The sequence below is a fragment of the Solanum stenotomum genome, chromosome 1, assembly GCF_019186545.1.
Source record: "Solanum stenotomum isolate F172 chromosome 1, ASM1918654v1, whole genome shotgun sequence".
NCBI lineage: Eukaryota > Viridiplantae > Streptophyta > Magnoliopsida > Solanales > Solanaceae > Solanum > Solanum stenotomum.
In genome coordinates, this window is record NC_064282.1 from 59977206 (window position 1) to 60003575 (window position 26370).

General features: G+C 37.5%; 1 pseudogene; it reads left to right on the forward strand.

Moving 5' to 3' along the window:
- LOC125862154 (agamous-like MADS-box protein AGL80) overlaps positions 1-26370 on the forward strand; it is a 31353-nt pseudogene that overhangs the window by 1135 nt on the left and 3848 nt on the right.

A 26370-nucleotide genomic window follows, 5' to 3' on the forward strand; every position in this document is an offset into this window, starting at 1 on the left:
CTTCCCAAGGTAGGCTCGTATCCGAGTCTGTTGGTGCCTCTTTTATGCTTCAGTTGGATTGGCTCGACTATACCGTTGGACTTAGGTCCAAGTCCAATCTTTGGATGATACCCATACTTCAACATTTCTGACGCAACCATTTTTGTTGTACTTGACAATTCGGTATCTTCGGGCTCTGTTTCCTCATTGACCCTTATAGCTTGCATGATTTCTAAAGTGTGAAAAGTGGCTCCGTCTAACTCGTCGGTGACTGGGATAGAATTAGCAGAATGAATGGGGTGGTTGAGCTTTCCGTGGACAATAACTTCTGGGCGACCCCACTCAAACTTTACACATTGGTGAAGAGTGGAAGGAACCACTCTTGCCATGTGAATCGATGGTTTTCCCTTCAACAGGTTGTAGTTGGATGATACATCCATCACTTGAAATAAAATGGGGAATTCAGTCGGCCCCACCTGCAATGTGAGATATATCTCTCCGGTAATACTTTTTTGTGCTCCATCAAAAGCTCTGACTTTCACACGACTTTCCCTTATCTCTCCCATATTAATGCCTAAATTCCTCAAAGTGGTAAAACGACAGATGTTGCATACAAAACCACCATTAATTAAAACTCGAGTCACAATTTTATCAAAACATTTTCCTGCGATGTGAAGTGCTTTGTTGTGACAAACCCCTTCTGCAGGCAACTCATCATCGTGGAAAGAAATCTTGTTAGCTTCTACTATTCTTCCAATCGTTGCGGCTTAGGTCTCACTTGTGGTCTCTCTTGGAATGATCACTCCGCTTAACACCTCCGCCAAAGCATTCCTATGAGCCTCATAACTCATAAGCAAATACCAAATGGATATGTGGGCTGACGTCTTCCTCAGCTGTTCTTTGACCGAATAGTCTTTAGACTGTATCTTCGTCCAAAACTCTGCGGCTTCGGCATCGGTAATGTTCTTCTTTAGATTCTGTTCTTTTCCAAGAACTCTTTGATTTAGGTCCTCTAGGGCATAACACCTCCCCGACCTAGTCATCCCTTGAGCCACGACAGTGTCGATCATCTTGACCTTGGCGTCCGCTCGATAGTCCCATGGGACTGCTTTGGTGTCATACTCAGGCTTTCAAGCAATTAAAGTGGTCACTACAACTCTTGGGAGATATGTTTGGACAGTCAGAGGTTCCCTTAGTTGAACAGTGATAACATGTTGCGCCGAAGATGTCATGGCATCCGCTTCTTCTATGTTTGGATAGTCGGGGGTCCCATATTCGTCATCCAGAGTAACCATGTTGACTTCCCGATTCTTATGATTTGGCAAGGGGTTGTTGTTCACATTGGGAGGCGTTGGTGTGCATTTGATTACTCCTCTTCTGATCAAAGACTTGATCTGGTTCTTCAATCCATAACAATCTTCTGTGTCGTGTCCTTGGATTCCCGAGTGTTAATGGCATCGTTTGGTTCTATCAAAGTTGCGAGAGATTGGATCAGGAAGTTTTCCTTCAACTGGTTGCAACACTCCCTCTGTCCTGAACCTCTCAAACAATTGGGCGTAGGGTTCGGCAATCGGTGTATAAGTGCGAGCATTTCTAGCTTTAAGATTTGGACGTGGTCTCGGTGCATATGCTGGTCTATTTCGGTGGATTAGTGCTTGGACAGGGACATATGGTCTTGGAGGAGTTTGGTATGCTGGTGCTCGGGGTGGATTATAGTGTGGTTGGGTATTATATATTGGGACGTATGAAGTATGCGCAGCGATTTGGGGATTATTGAGGTATCGGTGGGGTGGTCCTCCTTGTTGGTAAGTGACAACTGAAACATCTTCCTTTTTCTTTTTGACACCGCCAATGGAACCCGATTGTATAGCCCTACTTGCAGCTTGCAATGTGACCATAGACTGAATCTTCCCAGATTTAACACCATCTTCTATAAAGTCTCCCATCTTGACCAATTCTGCAAACTTCTGACCCATCATTGACATCATCTTGTCAAAGTAGATACCTTTTTGAGCTCGAATAAAGTACTTCGAGAGCTCACTCTCATCTAGTGCTGGTTTCACCCTTGCGACCTCAGTTCTCCAATGTCGTGCATATTCCTAGAAATTCTCAGATGGCTTCTTCTGTATATTGGCCAATGAGAATCTGTCAGCAGTAATTTCAGTATTGAATCTGAAACGAGTCATGAAGTCCTCAACCATTTCCTGCTAGTCACGCCATTTGCGAGGGTCTTGGCGGGTATACCAGGTTAATGCTTCTCCAGACAGACTCCGAATGAACAACTTCATCCTCAACTTCTCATTTCTCCCTACACCGACTAACTTGTCACAGTATGCCCATAAATGTGCGTGTGGGCCACCTTTTCCATCGAACATGTCAAACTTTGGTGGTTTATACCCTACCGGCATGTCAATGTCCGGATGGATACACAAGTCATCATAATCCAGACTCTCTGTCCCTCTAGTGACTTGTAAGCTTTTCAATGCTTTTCTCAGACCTTGAAGCTGGGCATTTATCGATGCATTTTCTTTCAACCGAGCATCTTTCTCTATTTCTTCATATTGATCGACTTCGTACGAGATATTAACCACAAGTGGCGTTGTGAAGGTAGGAGCTTTAGCGGCATATACAGGTGGAACATGTGTCTTATAGGGAGCGACGACATGTGCCCTAAGTATCTGCTGCATTGCAGGTATGGTAGGGTTGCGATTAGAGAGGTCATGAACGATCCTGACTGCGGTTGGAGAAGCTGGTGGAACTTGACCGTGGGTAGGAACGTGTTGAGTCAATTCTAGCTGATTTGGTAAGTCGACAGAAGGAAAGTCAGCCTTTGGGAAGTAGATAGGTGTCTTGAAAGTAGGGAAAGTGGTCGCTGACAGTTTGGCCAAGTCTCACACTTGACGCAATTCTTCCCTCAAGATCTCGAGTTCTTGTTCCATGTGAGCCATTTTCTCCTTGTTTTGAATGTCAGCTATACTTCGAGAACTTTCAGGATTCTCAATAGGTACTATTATGTTTGCGGCAATATTGAACTCGTCTTTATCAGTCATTTTTCCCTTTGATCGAAGGTTGTATCGTGAGTCAGCCAGTTTGCAAGTCGACACAAATCAACGTACTTGTGGGGATAAATAAAGAAAAGAAAGCAAAGAGAAAGGGAAACTATGTTAGTTTGGGAAATATTGAAAGTTGTAACAAATAAGTAAATGTAACACATATATACGCCAAATCGGCGACATTCAAAACGCATCCTAATATAGAACCTTTTTTTTCCTGAGGTAGGCCTACGTTGCAATTAGTTTGATAATAAATGATCAATTTAAACATATTTTAGATTTGGAACAAACATAACTTCATTGATTAATATTTGGCAATTATAACGATGTAGGCGGTCAAAAGCCGAAGAAATGAAAGTACAGGGGTGGCCACTAGGAGTACAAGAGGGATAGGCCACATGGCACTTTAAAGAGCTTATGAGGGAATTCAAAGAAGAAAGATGATCTACGGCCAAGTTGGAGCATCATCATCATCATCGTCCATATCATAGTAAGGACCCGGGTGATACTCTAGAGACTCTTCAAGGCTATGCTCGGATGATATGTCTATAACCCCTCTATCGCTTGGGTCATAGACGTTATAACCTATCTAAGAAACCTCCATGTGATCTTCCCACACTTCTTCTCCTGGCTCCTCTTCTGGGTCTTCTTCTGGGTCCTCTTCTGGGTCCTCTTCAGGATCCTCTTCTGGGTCTTCTTCTGGGTCTTCTTCCTGGATTAAGTAATCGACAGATCCTGGAACTATCTGATTGTACATGGGTGTAGTGAACCCTATGCGAAAAAACACTGATTCTCTGATCCAATCATTTTGTTGACTGTCTACAAACCCCCAATGTCCGTGTGCGCTTGGACGAGCCATATGACTTACGGTATTCCGCCAAGCGTAATACTCTGGCGTACACCAACTTTCTTCTCCTATTTCTAAATCGATTATGGCTTCCCACTCGGCTTGCAGATTTTTTATCCGTTCCAGGGAGACTGAAGTGAAAACATCTTCATGTGACCCCATGATTGACCATAGAGGAATGTCTTGAATGGCTCCAAATTGCCGCATAACCCGAAGAGGTGCATATGGTTGAATTCCTCTGAGCCCAATTAACTCGATAAAGAAAAAGTATCGAGTCCTTGCAAATGCCAATCCTATTATCCAAGAGAACTTCCATTGGATGGCGTCTCCTGTGAGGTTGTTCAAAAATGCGCGCCATTCTTCCCTTCCCGTTGGCGCACCCACCCAATTTTGGAGACGGTCTTCGTGGTTTTCGATCTTGTTAGGAGCACCTAAGTAGTAATCCATTTGTGGATCACGTCGGTAGAAATGTTCCCTTGCCCAAATCTGTTGCAATATGCTGCATCCTCCGAAGAAATCGTGTCCCCTAATGCAGGTAGTCATTGAACGAAGAACTTCGGTGAGGATCATAGACACCAAAGTAAATCTTTGTGGATCGTTGAAGAAGCTTATAACCATCGACAATATGTTGATGTCGATAGAATTTGACCTTATCGGGAACACCATAACTCCTAAAAAAACCATAACGAATACCCTTGGCCTCATATGCTCCCATGCTCCACGAGTACATTCAAATTCACACTAATATTCATAGTAACCTTTCGAACGCCCAAACCTTTGGAAGAGATAGTCTAACTCAATGTGTCCGCCGTCCACATATCCCAATTACCGAAATATGTGTAGATCCAAGAGACTTAGAAAGTCACCCATACAGATAGTTGAGGAGATCATGGAAGCCTCTCGCTAATCGGTAGCTCGGTAAGACTGCTGAACTCCTCTAGTGTAGGAGTGATCTCAAAATCCAGGAATTTGAAGGTTACGGTGCTCGATTCCCAAAACCCCATTAGCTGAGTGACAAATATTTTATCGCATTGTGTCCCCAGAAGCGACAATAATGCTCCTAAGTGCCCTTGAATCTCTGCCCCGTGTATCCTGCGAATATTTTGCCACCAATTTTGTAGAATGTGGGGCGCTGAAATGACCATTTGGATATCCGGCAAGTCTTGGTTGAAGTTCATCTGAAAAGAGGGCAAAGGGTGTAATGAATTTATTTGCTCTAAATCTGTTAAGTGTTTAAGTTTGAATAATTTATATCAATTTCACACAAAGTTTATGTCGTCGAGTTTTAAAAAGAAACTTATTGACATTTGGGTGGTTTCCTAAACTCAACGACAATACCGTATACTGTCTTGTCTAACGCTATGCATCATGACCTATTTTTAAGACTAAGATATTTCTTATATGATTGAGAATGGAATTGAGTAATTGCGAGAATGCGCACTATCTTAATTGCACAAGCTCTGAAACTAAGGAATTCAAAAAGAGTTTCGGAAGAGTGTAGGAACACCCCTCGCGTGTACAGTGTGTGCGTGTACGGCCAAGACTCGATAGAATGTGCAAATGACAATGTAGAAAAAACAGTAACAAGTAGTGTTTTTAAGACAAATAAAGAACACAAGCTTGAATTTCACTTGCGACCTTTCAGTCAAAGCAATATATCAATAGCAAGCTGAAAAATAAACACGTAATCACAAATGTTGTTCCTAAATTAGGTTTTTCTAAGGTTAAAACCTAAGTAAGGTCCCCAGCAGAGTCGCCAAGTTGTCGCACCCTATTTCGAACAAGCCGAAACAGTTCACGACATAATACGGCTGTCACTCTATTTTTTTGAAAAATAAATAAATAAATTGTTTTAGAGTCGCTACCTAAATTTTAAGGAAAATATTAGGCAAACCATTTTTAAAAATATATAAATGTAAACTCTATTTTGATTTGCGAAACCAGTGAGATTCAGAGTAAGGGTTTTGGTTACTCGAGGGGAAGGTATTAAGCATCCCTCAAAGCCTATCCGAAGATAGTCCTTAAACTCAATTTAGAAAACTATAATTAGGAAAACTTATTTATTTATTTGGTTTAAAATCAATGGTAAGTAAATTTTATTAGTTTTAAAAAATAAGTAAAATACAAGGTACGACATATATATGTCTATTAGATAAAATTACAGTAGTATGTTTATCATATGGTAAGAAAAAAAATGCGCTAAAAGTGTATGACAATTTTATGTTAAAAAATATACAAATGTGTCTTATTTAAATGTATCCAAAATAAATGTTGAGTTTAAATGATAGGAAAATTTGTTGTTTTATTTATATAGAATTAGGACGTGAAATAAAATAAAATTAGATAGTAGTCGAGTTGCAAACATGTCGTAAATAACGTGTGTATTAAAGTGTAGGGATTTGTATAAAAAAAAAGTGTCATTTGTAAAAGTGATAGTAGATATGAGAAAAATTATATGAAGTGTAACAAAATAATAAATTACGTATAGAGAAAAACTAAGAAGTATAAAATTTGTACCTTTCTGCGTATGACATATATATGTATATACCTTGTATTTTGAACCTGTTGGCCACATCTAAAATCTCGAAATAACATGTTAAGAAATTAAAAATGTTATAGTAATGTTTGTTTTTTTTTTAAAAAAAATGACAATAGCAAGTATTTTCATGAGAGGGGTGACGTAAAGAATATAAAATAGGCCTAGCTTTTAAGACTTATTCTATAGTAACATTTATTTTGTTAATAAAATGTATAGGCCTACTTCTCTATTTATTTTCTAAAAAATATATATGTTTCCTAAAAGGTAATTATTTTAGCCTTTAAACTTGACTCAAAAGTCATTTTGGGAGTTTTTAAAATGATAAGTTTAAGTAAAGCTAAAAGATATTTTGTCTTTCTTGGGAATAATAAACTTTGTTGTATAAGACTAAAAAAAATGACAATTCTTGTAAAATTCATTTTGGCCTTTCAAAATAATATTTCTTCTTCCTTTTGAAAGTAGTATTTTCAAGTACTTTTAGACTCAAGCTACTGCACCTTTTAAACTGTCGAAAAATAATGGTTAGTTCCAAAAATCTATACTTTAAGTCATGCAAAAATAATTTTTTTAAATTAAAAAAATCTGCTTTGTAAAGTTTGTTAAAGGTGCAGTTTTTTTTAAGCTAAAAAATCTGCATTTTTGTGCTCAAATCATGCACATTTTGAGCTCAAATTCGGCACTCTTTTGAGACTGAAAATACATCATTTTTTTAACCTAAAATGCCGCATCAAAAAAAAAAACTCTCATAACATAGCATTATACTCCAAAAATGTATATATTTTGCATTAAAAATCTGCATTGCTGGGCTGTTTAAAGCTGCAGTTCTTACCCCTCAAAATCCTACAATTTTCAGGATAAAATTTGTACGTTTGCACCTCAAAAAAAATTGCACTTTATAAAGTTGCTACACAATTGTTTTTAACTCTTATTGAACCAAATCTTAAATGGATACATTCTCCTTTTAAAGTGATAAACGAAAGTTGTTTCCAAGTTCAGTTTTCTTAAAGGTTAAGCTTTCACAACCAAAAGATATAATAGATGAAAAAACTTCTTTGGAAAGCGTCGTCATAAGCCAAATGATCATACTAAAACCCAATATCTAGAGGAATGTGAGATGGACGACTGCTTCTTACTCTCATTCTAGTTGGTTTGTACAAATCCAAACACAGATAGGAGCAATCAAAAATATAAATGTTAAATACTAATATGTAAAACGTTAACCAAAGTAACCGCACATATATGTATATATAAGAAATGTAAAGCTTTGAACTAAAAAGGAAAGCGTTGACATTATTGATGAGATGAGGGCTGCTAGACACGAGCAAATAATGTAGGATATTGGTCGCTTCTCTGAATTGGACAGAGATGAAGTCATATACTAACTCCAAACGCGCTCCCGAGTGTACATGTGACAAACAAAGAAGAAATAGAATTAGCGACTGAATTTTAGGTTAATCAAAGACATGTAAAATAAGTATTATGTAGTCGTAGGCATACTGTAAATATACTCAAAAACAACAACCACAACAACATAATACTATTCTCGCAATTCCTTGACGACATTTAAGTAATTAGTATACCAAAAACTTTAATCAATCTAGAGAGAAACATCACAAGAAGAGTCGGGGGAGGAGGTGAACACTTATCTTATTTTATGATCTTGGTATACAATTAAAGGAAGAGCCACTGGAAAGCTAATCAATTAAATTATTTTGGATAGTAAAGTACTACCTTAACTATAAAGTCGTAAAATAAGGACCGAAGAGCGATCATCTTTAACTGATCACTGAACAAAAAAAAATTAGTCAACAACATTATTAGATTAAAACTAGTCACTCGAGAACTCTTTGGATTAGTTCTTGTAGAATAATAAAATCAGCCCCCCAAATGGAGGATATGTATAAACCAGAATTTTCACATATCTTGAATGAAAGTTTATGTTTCGGTTAACTATGTAAAATGACTAGACATTTATCCATACTCTTATATTTTCCAGATCTTCATGTTGGGACCGCACGTACCACCACCCTAACTCCACATTAGTATGATATTGTCCGCTTTGGGTCAAGCCCTCACGGATTTGTTTTTGGGCACATCCCAAAAGGCCTCATACTAATGGAGTTGGGTGAACACTTATATATTGGTACATTTCTTCTTCTCCATCCGATGTGGGATAGGTTTGTTACCCAACAATCCTTCCCTCAAACCAAGACCACACAATTCGTAACCTCCCCTTAAATGATGATACATTTGATCTGCGCTAACTATCTTGCACCGCCACTACCGACCAGTGGGACACGCCGCTTGACCACCACTTTGTCAAGAAGACTTTCGACACAAGGCATCAACCGCAAATCTCCAATCGCTAGGTCACACCATCTGATCTGCCAAATCATCTTGCACCGCCATTATCACATAACGGGACACGCCGCCTGGACCACTACTTTGCCAGGAAGACTTTCGACACAAGGCACCCCTGCAGATCTCTGGTCTTGTTGTCACATCGGGAACTTCTCACAAAACGTAGTCTACTACTTCGACACACCCGAACCTGGGCTCTGATAGGCTTGTTCCTTCTAACTTAATTAGCATTCACAATGTAGTCTTAAGGGCTTTGAGAGTTTTGGTTAGGGGGAGAATTTGTGGGTCACAAGCTTGATACGTTATCACTTGTGTGAACCTCCCATGTATTCCGAGTGAATTGGTTGAGGTTGTTTCTCTCTATATTTTGTACTCTCATATTTATAGTGGATTGTTCATCTCCTTTGTGGACGTAGGTCGATTGACCGAACCACGTTAAATCTGTCTCTTTTAGTGTGTTTCTCATTTGTCTTCTTACTCATGGTCTTTCGAGGTTTGTTTTGCTAGCTTCCGCGTTACACCTGCTTATTTCGGTCCTAACACTTCAAACAGGGAGGGGGATGGAAGATTAGGAAGAACTGATCATGAGAGTTCGAAACGGCTCATTCAAACTTAGAAAAATGATTATTTAGGCAAAGTTTTGATAAAAAAAATAATCTGAAACATACTATGGAGTTGACGTCAAAGATATAAAATTAAGTGTGGTAAAGAGCTGGAAAAATACTAGGTATAGTTTCAACCAAGTTATAGTCCTAAAAAATTATACGTAAAATAGAACTTGAGAGGAGTTACAGACGTTTAAAATATTACGAGTAATGACCTGATTAAGGCTAAATGGTCTGGCGGACCCTTGTACTTGTACCCATTTGTATTGTGAACCCTTCTACTTACCCCTTTGTCATCTGAACCCCCGAACTCATTTAAACTCAACATGTTGAACCCTTTCAACTCATGGTGACTCTCAGTAGCGCTAATGTCACATTCCATGTAAGATAAATTTTGCCACATCATTTTTTACTTTTTATAATAATTTCTTTTTGACAAAAAATCATAAAGTTTTGATTCAAACTTAAAAAAAATAATTAATTATTCTTCTAAATTAAAATTTTGGGTCTCCCTACATCATCTGCCATTTTCACCGTGAAAAGGCCCAATCGCCGGAGAAATTTACCGCTGCCACCACTCCTCTTGCCGGCGAGAACACAAATACTCTCTCCCTCATCTGTCTCTGTCTTCATCGCACACTTTCACCATTTTTCTTACCTCATCCTTCTCCAACGTCCACAAATCCAAAAACCATAAGCCACCACACCAGCTCATTGCCCCTCACCAACCTCGTTCCCCTCTCCACTGTCTTCCTTTTTCCGTACCATCGACGACTCCTGCGAACCACCAGGGACCCCCATCGACCAGAGAAAGTCATGGCCACCGCCGTCGCCATTTTTGCCGGCGAAATCACATATACTTTCTCCCTCACTCTCTTCATCTCCACCGCACACCATCACTATTTTTCTTTCCTCCTCCAATCTCCACAAAAACAACAACCTAAAGCCACCGCACCACCAGATCTGGCCGAAAAACCTCTTCACCGCCATGACCGCACCCTCACCCACCTCGTTCTCCTCTCCATTAGCCAGTGTCGCCTCTCTCTCACGCCACTACGATTCAGTGGTCTCCGGCGAGAGCTGGTCCACTTTCTCCTTCTCGTGGTGAATCAGTCGCCAAGAACTGCTAAATAGGTGGGTTTTTTTTGCAACAAAACCTATTTCCAAATACTGCAGTCACTTAATAGTACAAAGCAAAGACAGTCGTCACATAGAAATACAGCCCGAAACCTCGACGGACAAAATAAAAATGGTTACCGTAAATTAACAAATAGTATATTTTTGCCCAAAGAAAAAAAAAGAACAAAATTTCAAGCTGAAAAAGGTGTGAGCATTTCTCCCAATTAAATCCAATCTCAAAAATTAAAAAGAGATTGCCACAAAGAACATTCAGCGGATTGCTAAACCTTGCTAAATAGGTGTTGGTAAATTGTGGAGAAGAAAATAAAAAGTTTGTTCAAGCGTGAGAATGGCCAAAAAGGAGGGGTTAGTGAGGGAAGAAGAAATGACTTCTTAATTAATTGCTGAAAAAAGTGGGTCGTTGGGTGAAGAAGAAGGGTTTCAATTTTCTTTTTTATGTTTATTATTTTACTCTTTTAATTTAAATATTTTTAAAATTTAAATATGATGTTCACTTGCCTTAATAGGCGTGTGGTCTCACTCTCTTGCCAACTCAACCATATTAATGCCACATAGGCATGGTCAACGGTCAGAGGGGTTTGATATATTGTGTTTTATTAAGTGTAAGGGTTCAGATGACAAAGGAGTAAGTAGAAGGGTTCACAATACAAACAGGTACAAGTATAGGTATCCACCAGACCATTTTGCCCCTGATTAATAATACTATGAAGGAAAGGTAGAAATATTCACAAAAAAAAAATAGGTCAAAGTTTAAGGAAAACACTACATAAAATATTTGTTTAACTAAGAGAAAACACTATAAACTCAAAGCTAATCAAGGCATTCTATAACTTGAAGCGAATAAAGATTAACCACTATATTAATTATTTAAAGCTAGCATGCTGTATAAAGAGGAAAGGCTAAGGCATTGATTAATAAGATCAGGGGACAAGATAAATACTAACTTAAACAAATATGTGTATCCTATTAAACCAAGGATGGACTAGCCCTAATTTTAAGAGGTAATAAACAGAGAAAAGAGAAGTAACAAAACTTAAATTGGACAATTTATTAAACCATTTTTTAAATCTATTTCAATAAACCAATTTGATATGGATTCCGAGGACACGAACAACTAACAAACTGATTCGAACATCCGAGAACACTGATGACTTTCACATATCTAATAGATTCATAACAAGCAAAATCATACTATGAACGAGTAAACCAATTCAAAACTACTTATGATAAAGCTAGGAAGACCAAACAAACAGGAACATTAGCAAGCTATGATCATAACCACAATACGTAATTGCGCCTAACTAATGTTCACATGTATAAAAAAAAAAAGAAATTAGAATTACAGGGAGCCAAGCATAAACAGGGAACTTCAAAGAAATTTAAATCAGCAAATTACAACAACTACATACTCGCAAAATCAAAGAAAACGTACTATGGGATCAATGTAGATTAAAACAAAAATTAAAGTAGCTATAAACAAAGGAAAAAGAGACTACCTTCTTTGAAGCAGCAAACTAAAGTTTTGACGTCAAAGATTTCAACTTCGAACTCCTTTCCCGAACTAAAACTCGAGAAGCAGAGAGAAAAGAGACAAACAAACAGCTGATTCTCGGATTTCTAGATTGTTTTTCTACCTTCGGAAAAGGGCCTAAAATACCCCTGAACTATTGGAAATAGTACAAAATTACCCTCCGTCTACCTATTGGCCTCAAAATACCCTTAACATCTACCTTTAGGTCCTATATTAACCTTCTTTTTAACGGATCCCAATTTAAACCTAATTAATAAATTAATTAATGACGTGGCATTCATATATTAGTCATCCTATAATTAATCTAAACTAATTTAAAAATCCACCCATTCCCAAATCAAATCGACCCACCCCAAATCAAATTCCAATTAAAAAGTCCCCACACTTTACGATCATGGCTCGTCTTGCACCGGCCACTTGCGTGTGACAGAAAAATGAGAATTTTACAACTCTGGTAGAAGCATCCGGCGAACATATCATCAAACACTTCACTTTCATTTGGCCATTTCAATTCCATAACCCAAATCTGGAGGAAGAAACCGGCAAACACTGCTCAACTTTTCTGAATTGTTTGGTATATTTTATGTCAAGGTTTATACTAAATTTTTATTGTAGATTAACTTGGTGTTAGTCCTTTTCTTTTAGTGAATTTCCATATTATGGAGGAAGAGTGGAAGCACAATGCATACCAAAATCTCAGATTATTAGCCATTTTTAATCTATAGCATTTAGTGGTTAAGTTGCTTGCAGATTTTGAGTGATTATCGGAGCAGATTGTTAATCAATATTATTTAATTTGCAGCAAAAGTAATATAAATCGCATAATGGCAACTCTGATTGATTCATTCTTCGCAGATTTGGAGGAATTAGATGAATTATCCGATAATACACGTGATGTTCACGGAAAATTGTTATTACGATGATTTTTATTTTTGGCTTTTAATTACAATGATATTGATGATCTAGATAATGTTTCGAAGTTGCAAAAATCACGTAGCTACATTGATATAATACAGAAAGTTGAAGATGATATAATTTTCGTGAGAACTCAAATGGGAAAGGACAGATGGGTTAAATAAATTTGGGGCGGGTCGATTTGATTTGGGAATGGGTGGATTTTTAAATTAGTTTAGATTAATTATAGGATGACCAATATATGAATGACACGTCATTAATTAATTTATTAATTAGGTTTAAATTGGAGTCCGTTAAAAAGAAGGTTAATATAGGACCTAAAGGTAGATGTTAAGGGTATTTTGAGGCCAATAGGTAGACGGAGGGTAATTTTGTACCATTTCCAATAGTTCAAGGGTATTTTAGGCCCTTTTCCGTTCTACCTTTTTCTAGATTGTTTTTTGAATGTTCCTCCTTTCTTCGATTCCTTTTTTTCTTTTTTTGAATGGGAAGACGCCTACCCTTTTATAGGCAAAAACCGGATTCAAAAAAATATGAATTTGAAAACTAAAATAATGCTGAAAAACAGAGAGTTGCAACTTGATATCAAAATCGTCATCACTTTTCAGATTTTGATCTGTTGGACTAATTTAAACCACGAATTTTGAAAATATTTCGATCAAAAACCCGTCCAGAACAGAGGTGTAGGGGGCGTAGGGGTCTGCTTTTATCAAAGAAAGGTTGATGGACGAGACATAAAACAAGGGACCGCCGGAAATTGTTGTTTTCCGGCGGTTCATGGCCGTTCTTTGATGGGACGAAGCAATGAAGGCCATGGGGAAAGAGAAAGTTGAAGGAACATCTGGGAACAGAGATTTTCTGGGAAAGGAAAAAAATGTACCGTCATTCTGAAATGCTGAAAAGTTGAAGCGATGGTCTTGGAAAAGAAAGAATAGAAAAGTCTTGTTTGTTTTGGGTCGTTCGATCATTTGATCGGATGGTTAAAATATATCAGAAGTTAAAAGGAAAAGTTATATATATATTGAATAATGGTAAAAGCTTAATTAACTAGGACCATTATATTTAATCGTAGGGTCAAGATTTAAGCTAAAGAAGCACAATCCATGTGCTCGCCTACGTGGCATACACGGATTGGCCAGTTTAAGAAGACTTGGATTGCCAAATTTGCTCAAATTAAATTCATTTAAATTATAACTACTTCTTTACTAAATATTCATAATTTATTAAATTAAAGATAATTATTTTGCAAGACTAGCTTATTTGATAAAATTAGTCACTCTTAAAATTAATATAAATTAGTAAATCATTAATTAACTAAGCTTTCTAACTTTAATAAATGCACGAAAAATATCTATTGTGACAAAAGGAATTATATTTGAACAGAAAATAGATTCGATTCTTAAGAACGACACTTATTTAAAAAATGAGAAGGTAAGTAGTAATATAATATATTTAATTTTGTAAGAAATAACATTTATGAAATAAATTTATCAAGTCAAATAAATAATTAAAAAATCTTTTTGTATTCCTATAAAAATTCCATAACATATATATTTTATTATTATTAGATGTGGAGAGCCAAAATTGGGTGTCAACATCCATGTGAGGGTTCACGACGCGTGAAAGCTCTTCACTGCCCATGAAGACCCTTCAGTGAAAACTGCCTAAGTCACGTGGGCAGTAGCACACTCCACGTTTGGGTCCACGGCAAGTGGACAAGTCCACTGTCCGTGTGGAGCCCTCGTGGTCAAATGACTTAGATTTAAAAGACAAGGGCACAGTCCACGTGAGGGACCACGGAAGGTGGAGCAGTCCACTGCCGTGGAAGCTCCCTTGGACTTTGCCTTAGTTTTTTAAAGGCAAGTCCACTTGGGCAAGGGGCAATTTTGTAAATTCCAATTTTTAGTCCAAATTAAATGGGTATATTTTATGTTACTCTTATATATATATATAAAGTATTTTAAGTCATTAAACACCCAATTAAAAGAATTTTCACAAAGACCCAAATCAAAATCAAAAGTTCATCTTCCTCACAATATTTCTCTCTCTAAAAACACAAGAAGAAGAAGAGTAAAATTGAAGCTTGGTCTTGAAGAAATCAAGTGGTTTTCATCAAATTCTTCAAGGATTCATCATCAAGGTATGGTAGTTTTCATCTTTGGGTAGATTTCACCCATAGAGCCCCTTCAAAACTTGATTTCAAAACTTACAATTTTCCCCAATTTCAAGGGTTTTGTTCAAAATTCATGGGTTCTCTTTAAAAATGATTTCAATGGTTTAATTATGTTGGGTTATGGTTGAATTGATGATTTATGCTTGAATTTTGGTGAAATTTCCCTAAGAACCCATGAATCCCCTCTATTGCTAAATTGTGATCTTAATGTGGTTTAATTGAGTTTAGAAGCATGTAAATGTGTCTTGTATGAATTAATTGAATTGTCTTATTACCCATATATAATGTAGAAATTCTAGATGTTGGGTTGAATGTGATTCATGATTCTTGATGGGTAAATTATGAGAATTTGTACATGAATATGAGAATTATGCATGTGCTTCAAGATTTATGTTGAGAATGAAGATCCTATGACTATGGTACAATTGTGGTATTTATTGAAAGACCATTCTCCTCTATACCCTTACACATTATTATGCATGAATTAATTATGACTATGATGATCTTGTTATCGAAAGGCTATTCTCAACTATACACTTGTGAATGATGATGACATGTTGTAAAAGGGTTTTCGCAATGTATATTGTACCTTGAATTGGTAGGCTTAGGGCATCATCTTCTTGTGTAACTAAAAGGATCTTGACATAATGAACCTTGAATCGGTAGACCTAATGGTGGTAGCCCTTTCATAAATAATTAATGAAGTATTCTAAGGCTATGTTTCAAGGTAAACCTAATGGTGGTAACCCTTTCATGAGAAGTCTAAGAATTACTATAATGATAAACCTTGAATCGGTAGACCTAATGATGCTATCCCTTTCATGTGTATAATGATGAACCTTGAATCGGTAGATCTAATGGTGGTGGACCTTTCTTAAAGATTCAATTAGCTATCCTAATAATATACCTTGAATCGGTAGACCTAATAGTGGCGGCCCTTTCATATGTTTAATAATGTACCTTGAGTCGGTAGACCTAATGGTGGTTGCCTTTCATGTGTAATAATGTTAATGATAATGAACTACTCTATAGGAATTTAAAGCTTAACACCGAGTGGATATGGTAAGGTGGAAGCTCTCCCCATGATAGGACAAGTTTCTATGAACACCTTTCTTATCCCATATATATGTGACCACATAGGTTATTATCTAGTGGATCCACCTAAGCTAAAATGTTACTGGTCCTACCTTAGGCAAGTAGACCAACCGTTTACGGTGTGGCATAGACACCGAATTTCTTGATTTGCTCACATGGTCTATGTTGGTTAATGCTTATTCCCATCAAGTTAAATATGTGCTATGGTTACTCAAGAGGTTCTATAAAGTGTGAGTGGTAGTATGGAATGCCATTCATGCATTGCACGAGTAAACTTTGAGAGGGATATGGTGTGTTTCTCTAATGTCATAATGTCTAATGAAATGAATGTGCTCATAATGATGCTAATGAGAATGTTGACTTAAAGGCTTAATGTAAAGATGAATGTTTAACTTGGAATGTTATTATGAGTTGCTTTCCTTGTCATGACTTATTAAATGTGAATATTCCTTATCCATGAGTATTGACTAAATATGAGAATGAAAAATGGTAAGTATGTCTATGGTGGCCTCAAAGTGGTACTTAGTATGAATGGTAATATGTGATGCCATTCCTACATTGCACAAGGATAACTTAGGGTTACTTAAGATGATGGTTCCAATGTGTTTAAATGATTTACATAATGATTATGCTTGTATCTTATGCCTTTTATACTATAGTTCATGATGTTTCTCAAACTTGGCATATCACATGATTTTCAACCAAAATGTCCTTTATAGCATGATTTTTGCATGGCTATCATACTTAGTACATTTTTGTGCTAACCCATATTTCTTCTACATTTTTACAAAGTGTAGGTTCTAGATCTTAATGTGACTTCTATTGTTCAAAGCTTAGATTGATTCTCTCCTTGCTAGTTGATATACCGTGAGTTTACGGTATTTCTAATACATTTCACTTACAAGTTGTGTGTGTCTAGGGCCTTTTTATATTGGTTTTTATGTGTTTTTATCAGGTTTTGCAGGAAAGGTGTTCAGGCGCGGAAGTATAGAGACAGCTGAAAGAAATGCAGAAACAGGACATTTACGGAGGTAATCTACGGACCATAGGTCCATTCACGGTCCGTAGGTGATGACCGTAGATCAGCAGGCATGGTATTGAGGACAAATCAGGGAAATTTGACCAAGTGTGGAACCACGGTGCCCATTGACGGTCCGTAGATTGATTTACGGACCGTACTGTTGATCCGTAGAGTTATACTGCGAGGGTTCCAGTACCTGATTTTTGAAGATTCTAAGTATGGAGCTACGGAGGGGATTGACGGACCGTAGGTCGATCTACGGTCCGTACTGCTGGTCCGTCATTTGCTTCATAGAAGCTGATTTTTGGAAGCTGAAATATTTTCTAAGTCCCGATTGACGGAAGGGACTTACGGACCGTAGATCCATCGACGGTCCGTAAGTCGATCTCGTGAATTGAAGACGCGTACCTGAACAAACTTTCCTTAATTTGTTTCCTTTTTTATTTAGGATTTGTTTTCCATAAATAGGACATGTAAACCTCGTTTTTGGGGGTTAGACACTATTATTCTAGTTTTACTTTGTAACTTTGGGGATTAATTTGTAACTCTAGCAATTATTGATTTCCCAAGTTCGTTTTGAAGATTTTGGCTTTGCAATTCAAGTTAAATTTCTGGGTTTATTATCTCTTTACGTAAGTTCATGATTTCTTCATCTACAATTATGAATTGTGTTCTTGCCAATATGAGTAACTAAATCCACAACTAGGGTTGTGGGAACCATTAGCGATTAACAAAGTATGAATAGTAAATAAGCAATTATTGAATAGTGTGTTGCATGTATTGATAATTCTTTCGTTTAGAAGTCTTTTTAACGGTGGCCAATGTTAGAACTCGCCTTGTTGCTACTTGCCGGACCAAGGAGGTAATCAACAAGAAAAGAATTATCAACATAGATTTAGTGTGATACTATCTAATAGGCTAGTGTCGATTGGTGCGAAGTAATAACTAAGCCAAACATCGATTATGATGTCTAATATGAGGTAAAGGTAAGGGTTAGTAAATTATACACACGTAGCNGTGCGAAGTAATAACTAAGCCAAACATCGATTATGATGTCTAATATGAGGTAAAGGTAAGGGTTGGTAAATTATACACACGTAGCCGGACCAAGGTGCGGGGTGAAATTCTCTAGATGCCGGACCAAGGATTTAGAGATACTTAACTTATCACTTTGCATGTAATACACTAGAAAATGATTGCTATTACTAGGATTACTGCGTTATGAGATCGTGGGAAACACATATACCCTAGTTATTTCTCTTATCTTGATAACAACCAAAGCTGAGTTTGATTATTGATTACTTATTAAGTTCTTACTATTTGTTTCACACAAGCACAACCCCCTTTTTTTTACCTGTTTCTGGAAATAATTTGACTAATTGAATATAATTGTTGGTTAAAAGTAAAGTCTAAACCATTTTCCTCGTGGGATCGATCCCAATCTACAAGTTGGGTTCTTTACTTGATAACGATCGCTTATACTTCTGTAAGGAGGTGTAATTTGAGCGTATCACTAGTTGGTAAGTCCTCATGGTTCGAAGACGAGAGTTGTTCATTTCTAGTTTCTTTTATGTCATTTTACGTTTCAGACTATGTTGAAGGGTTGTGACCCTATCTTTGATTCTAAAGTTGTATTAGATGGCCATGTGAGACAAAGTTAGGCTTCCGCTGTTTTTAAATAAAGACTTCGATTGATGGATTAAAGTTTTTAAATTATGTATCATTTCTTATGTCTTATGTTATGAATGCTATGAGGCTTGTATGAGGCTCTTCAGAGTCTTGTATGCCGTGTTACGTCCGGGGTGTAGGCTAGGGTCGTGACAAGATAATAGACAAAGGAACCCCATGCAACCTGACTATCTCATTAATGTAAAGCTTGGTGTAGTCCTCCAACGAATCTGTAGTCTTGACAACCAAAAAGTGCGCGGACTTATTAACTCCGTCTACTATCACCTAAATGGAGTCATGCTACCTGTGAGTACGAGGTAAACCTGTAATAAAGTCCATAGTTATCACTTTCCACTTCCATGTAGGAATGTTAATCTCTTGAGTCATACCTCATGGTTTCTGTTGTTCTACCTTCACCTGTTGACAATTAGGGAACTTAGCAACAAAATCTGTTATGTCCCTTTTCATACCATTCCACCAAAAGACTTCCCGCAGATCACGGTACATCTTAGTGGTGCCTAGATGAATAGAATACCCAGAGTTATGGGATTTTGTAAGGATCTGCTGTCTCAACTCACCCACCTTAGGAACATATAAACGACCATGGTAGCAAAGCACACCATCTCCCCTTTGGGAAAAAACCTCAACTTTCTGCGGACGAACTGCACCTTTCAATTGAAGCAGAATAGGATCACTGTCTTATTTTTCCTGAACCTCCGCTACCAATGAAGATTCTGACCCATTCTGAACTATTACATCATCACCTGATATGTTCATAAGGCAAACTCCTACGCAAGCAAGCCGATGAACTTCTTTTGCTAATTACTTCCTTTCTTCCTCAACATGTGCTACACTACCCATCGATAGGATCACTGTCTTATTTTTCCTTAACCTCCGCTACCAATGAAGATTCTGACCCATTCTGAACTATCACATCATTATCTGATATGTTCATAAGGCAAACTCCTAAGCGAGCAAGCTGGTGAACTTCTTTTGCTAATTACTTCCTTTCTTCCTCAACATGTGCTACACTACCCATCGATAGTTTGCTAAGAGCATCAACTACTACATTAGCCTTACCAGAATGGTAAAGCACACTCATGTCATAGTCCTTGAGGAACTCAAGCCATCTCATCCGGCGAAGATTCAACTCTTTCTGGGTGAACTCATACTGAAGGCTCTTATGGTCTGTGAACATATCTACGTGAACACCATACAAGTAATGTCTCCAAATCTTTAGGGCAAATACCACGACTGCAAGCTCGAGGTCATGAGTCAGATAGTTCTTCCCATGCACCTTAAGCTATCTAGAAGCATAAGGTATAACCTTACCTCGCTGCATCAACACACAACCTAGGCCGACTTTGGATGCATCACAATAGATCACATAACTGTTTGAACTCTCTGGTAAAGTCAAAACATGAGTTGTAGTCAACCTAGTTTTCAATTTTGAGAATATCTTCTCACACTCATTTGACCACTGAAACTTAACCTTTTTCTGAGTCAACTTAGTCAATGGAGAAGCTATGGATGAAAATCCTTCTACAAACCTTCTGTAATCACCGGCTAAACCCAAGAAACTTATGATATTTGTAAGAGAGGTGGGTCTAGGCCATTGTTTCACTACCTCTATTTTCTGAGAATCTACTCGGATCCCTTTACTAGACCCTATATGCCCAAGGAAAGCAACTGATTGTAACCAAAACTCACATTTGATAAACTTAGAGAATAACTAGCGATCTTTGGGAGTTTGCAGAACAACCTCAGATGAGTCGTATGTTCTTCCTCATTCCTAGAGTAAATAAGGTTATCATTAATAAAGAGGATAATGAACAAGTCCAAATACTACTTGAACACCCTGTTCATTAAATCCATGAAAGCTGTAGGAGCATTGGTTAGTCCAAATGACATTACTACAAATTCATAATGACCATACCGAGTTTTGAAGGCTGTTTTTGGGATGTCACTATCTCTAAATCTGAGCTGATGATAACCGGATATGAGGTCTATCTTCAAAATATGACTAGCACCCTGAAGTTGGTCGAACAAGTCATCAATCTTGGGGATAGCGTACTTATTTTTGATGGTGACTTTGTGCGACTGACGGTAGTCAATGCACATCCTGAGAGAACCATCTTTTTTTTCACAAACAACACTAGTACACCCTATGGGGATATACTGTGTCTGATGAAGCCCTTATCTAGAAGGTTTTTCAACTGATCTTTCAATTCCTTAAGCTAAGCTGGAGCCATTCTGTGAGGAGGAATAAAAATAGGCTGGGTATTTGATAGGAGATCAATGCCGAAGTCATTTTCCCTTTCGGGAGGAACTCCGGGAAGATCTTCTGGAAACACTTCTCGAAACTCATATACTACAGGAACTGACTCAAGAGTTGGGGTTTCGAAGCTGGAATCCTTAACCCAAACTATATGATATATATACCCCTCGAAAATCATCTTTCTGGCCTTAAGGTAAGAGATAAATCGATCCATAAGCACTGAGCTATTACCCTTCCATTCTCAGATTGGCTCGTCTCGAAACTGGAAACAGACGATCCTAGTTCTACAATCGATTGAGACATAATAGGAATGCAACCAATCCATGCCTAGAATGATATAAAAGTCTACCATTTCTAATTCTAAAAAATCTGCTGAGGTGATTTTCTCAGAGACTGCGACAGGGCAATTTCTGTATACCTGTCTAGCTATAATTGGGTCACCAACTGGTGTAGAGATTGAGAAGGGTTCTGAAGGAGTTTATGGACTTACACCGAAATTTACTGCTATATATGAAGTTACAAAATAAAGAGTAGCCCCGGGATCTAACAAAGCATAAATATCTAAGTGAAAGACTCGTAACGTACCAGTGACCACATCAGGAGAATCTTCCTGGTCCTGGCGAGCCTGGAGAGCATACAACCTATTCTGGCACTGACCGCTGCCTGTACCAAATGAAGCACCCTACTGAGTTGGGCGACCTGCTGGTGTTGATGGAGCTGTAGACTGAGTCCTACTATTGTTACTTCCTTGTACCTATTTAGAAGAAGGGCAATCCCTCAACCTGTGACCAGTCTGACCAAAACCAAAACATCCTTCTTTGCCTGCAAGGCACTCGCCCGGATGGTTCTTGCCATACTTTGGACAAGCTGGGTAGGTCTTGTTACCTGACACACTCCCCTGAGACTTAGAGCCTGATGCCCTACCTTTCTGATCCTGTCGAAACCTGGGGGATGGAGCACTAGCTGATGAAGGTGCTAAAGCTGAAGTATTTTGCTGAAACTGCGAGCGTTTTCCACCACCCGATTTCTGCTGAGAGTACTTATAGTTGCCTGTCCTAGCCTTCTTGTTGTCCTTAGCCTGTTCCCTAAACTTGTCTCCCTCAACCTGCTGAGCATGTGTCATAAGCCTAGAGATACTCATATCCTCCAATAACATAGCATTTCTGCACTCTGTCTTCACCAAGTTAGATACCCCAAATAGGAACTTAGTCATTTGTGCCCTAGGATCGGCAACCATATGTGGAGCATACCTAGAGAGTTGGGTGAACTTCAACCCATACTCTTGGATTGACATGGAACCTTGCCTCAAATTTATAAATTCCTGAGCCTTAGCTTCCTTCAACTCTCTTGGGAAAAACTTGTCCAGAAAAGCTCTGGTAAAACACTCCCAAGTCACAGGAGCTACATTCTCACCCCTATTGTCTTTCTACTGTGTGAACAAAATGTGAGCCACATCCTTAACCGAAAAGGTCTCATACAAGTCCTTAGCATAATCATGAACATAAGTACATAGAAATGATGCGGAATTTAAAACTTTTACAATAAGTCTTTTTCATAAAAGGAATATAAGAGTCTAGACCTTGTCTCAAAGCAACTATCTAATATAATCGAGTAAAAACTTTAAGGACACAACCCTTTACAATATAGTCTTGAATATAGAAAGTACAATGGAAACTAGAAAAGAATATCAAGTTGTCCTCGAACCATGAGGACTCACCAAGCTTAGGGAATAGTCAACCCAAGCTTCACTTGAAAGGAGAAATACGTCTCAACGACCGGAACCTACACTTATAAGAAAATGTAGAGAATATGGGATAGCACAAATAATGTACTAAGTATGGAACAATGCATAAAATCCTTAAAACATGCATAAAAGGGACATTTAGTTGAAATCATGCTTTTGTCAAGTTTAAAAGCCATAATGCTCATTTAGAGTAATCACATAGTCAAATCAAACCATAAGCCACCCTAGGCTACCATAGTCATGCATAACTTACCTTGACCTAATCATTAGCCAACACTCATAGATAAAGAGATATTCATGTTCATAGTTCATAATAATAGAAAGTCACTCTTAACATCAACCCATATCATGCATACATAGATTCATACATCTTTATGTCATGAGTAACCCACACCACAACCCCTTCATAAGTCCACTTGTGCAATGTACAAGTGAAGTCCCATACCCCCACTCACACTAAGTAAGACCCCTTAAGTAATCCTATTTCTTATTCATAGTTCATATTCTTGTTCTTGTAATGTCATGGATCATGTTCTTGTCATGTAGGGAAATATAGCCTTAACCGACATAGACCATGTGAGCTACATGGAATCCGGTGTCATGAGCCCACACCGAAAAGAGGTGTTCTACTTGCCTAAGGTAGAGCTAACATGTTTAGCTTATAAGTGGATCCACTAGCTAAGAGACCTATGTGGGCACATAGTTATGGGATATGGAGATTTCTACTAGAAACCCGGACTAACTGAGGTATAAGGTTTCCATCTCATATTTCTATCCACTCGATGCTAAGCTTAATTACCTGTAATAATCATGTTAAGTGTTTACTTTATATTCATGTTCTTGGAAGAATGCATATCACTCAAACCATCATCATATCATGGTAGCTCATGGATTCATTACGTGAGAATGTCCTTTCAACCTTAGAATCATTAATAAGTGAGTAAACCTCTCACATCATGTTCATAGTGTTTCATGAAAATAGCCTTTCAATCAACATAACAAAATTATAGCTAAAACCCCAATTCTTGGGGTGTGATTATGTGTTTATGTGCTGATTTAGCTTATGGGGATTGTTAATTGTTAGTTTAAATGTTGTTTAGAAGTGATTTCAATCAGTAATTGTGGTTTAATTTAAATAATTGTAGTTGCAAATGCAGTTCTACCTTTGTATTTTTGGCTTACTCGAGAGAGAGGTTTTAAAACAAAGATTATTGATTGATGGTCTGTAGGTATTGGGTTGTCATGGGTTCAGCTCGAGAGAGTGAATCCTAAACCCTTTTCCACACATTCAACTCGAGATAGTGAATGGACTAAGGCGTAGGTTGTTCTTATTTTGCATGTTTATCGACGTTTGAGAGAAATCGACTTGATTCGGGGTAAATTGTTCGAGACAAAGTCTACCTCCTCTATAGTCTAGCCTATTCAATGATTTACAATTATTTTCTAACAGTTGCAATTACCCATTTGTGTACATTAGCCTATAATCAAATCACATCCTAAGAACTCGTCTCATTATTGTTATATTTGTGTTATTTGTTGCTGCTGTAGTTGATAATTGAAAACCTAAAGCCCTCTTATTTGACATTTGTGTCACCCCCTGATTTACATTATGTTTTTATTCGTAAATGTCTATTCTTATGGCTGAAATGAGCATATTCGCAGTTTACTCATGAATCTTAAACACGTACCATTCCCTGTGGGATTCAACCCCAACTCATTTAGCTAGATTATTATACTGATTAATGACCGTTGACACTTCGAATTGGATGAATTGTCTTTGAAATGTTATTAATCTGCCTACACCCTGGACGTGGCCGGCACTCGAGAACCATTGATGGTCCCCAAGCGAACCCTCATCCTGGCTAATTACAAGTGGAAGACTAACTCAAGCACACAAAGCCTAAGAATTGAATAAAATTCAATAGAACTCAACTTTGCAAATCTTTAACTCAAATGAACAACTCAAAATAAAAAATAAACATTCAACTAGCCAATAATAGGCACTTGAGTCTTTAATACATTTAATAAGATAAATAAAACAGACTTCTCAAACTCTACAGTCTGTCTACGAAGATTCTAACTGACAAAAATGGAAGTCGGAACAAGACCACGACATCCTGACAAAACTGAAAAGTAAATGAAATCCTCTGGAAGCAAGGAGGCTCACCATAGCTTACTCGAACTGCATGTGGTATCAACGAAGCGCCTGTTGATGAACTTGAATACTTGTATCCGCAATGATACAGGACAAATGGCTCAGTACGTGGAATGTACGAGCATGTAAGGGGCATTCTAAAGCATAACATAAGCTTGTACTTGATAAAAATGAAACATACTTTCCTCTTCTCAACTCACTCAACTCAGGAATAAGTTACTCTACTCAAAGATAAAATATTCAACTCAGTGAAATAAGGCTCAACTCAATAATAAGATATTCAACTCAGTGAAATAAGGATCAACTCAATGATAAGACACTCGACTCTTGGTACTCAAACTCTGGATACTTAACTCAATATAAAACAACAATAAGATTTGCAATATATGGAAAGCTTTCAAAATAGTAGAAAGCAACTCAATGTATTCAAGAATACAATATACTCAGTTTGTATGCAATGATACAATATAAACTTTGTTTATATATGAAATACAAGTAAACTCTATGTATATAAAAATACAAATATGTCTGTGGGTGTTTCTCTAACCGACAACCATCACTATGAGCTATGTGATGATACAACGTCTCACCCACGCTACCAGAACTGTCCTATACTTTGCCAGAGTATAAGACCTACTCACTAAGTGGATCCACTAGTTTATGCTAAAATGCATTAAGGAATTATCTAAAAAGTATGACCCTTTCTACCCACGTTGGCTACATGGTTGAAGGGGGCTGTGAGTTATCTCATCTCTCCCCCATATCGGTGCTCAATACTACCCCTAAAATATACTAGTTCATATGTTTAAAAACATAAATTTTTCTGTGGTATGAGATTATTACTCAAAAATCTTTCTCTTATAAGAGATGATACTCAAACTGCTTAAAACTCTTTTGGAAATCTCAGTTTCCTCTCATCTTAAATATGAAAATATTTACTCTTGAGAATACTTAGTTCCCATATATCATTTTTAAAGAAAATGAACTCAACTCTGCTCTTTCTCAAAAATATTGCAAAATAATATTATAATATGATCATTAATGACTCGGGAAGGCATATTGCATAAACATTGATGGTATATCTAGATACCATATTGCTCATACATTGATGGCATACTCGATTGTCATATCAATCATGTTTTAGAAAACTCTTTTCTCAAAACTCATCTTTACTTTCTCAAAACTCAGTTTAAGAACTCAAGTGTTGGCATTAAAAAGCTTTTGCAAATATATAACTTAAAGCATAGGGTTCATGTGGAATTATAT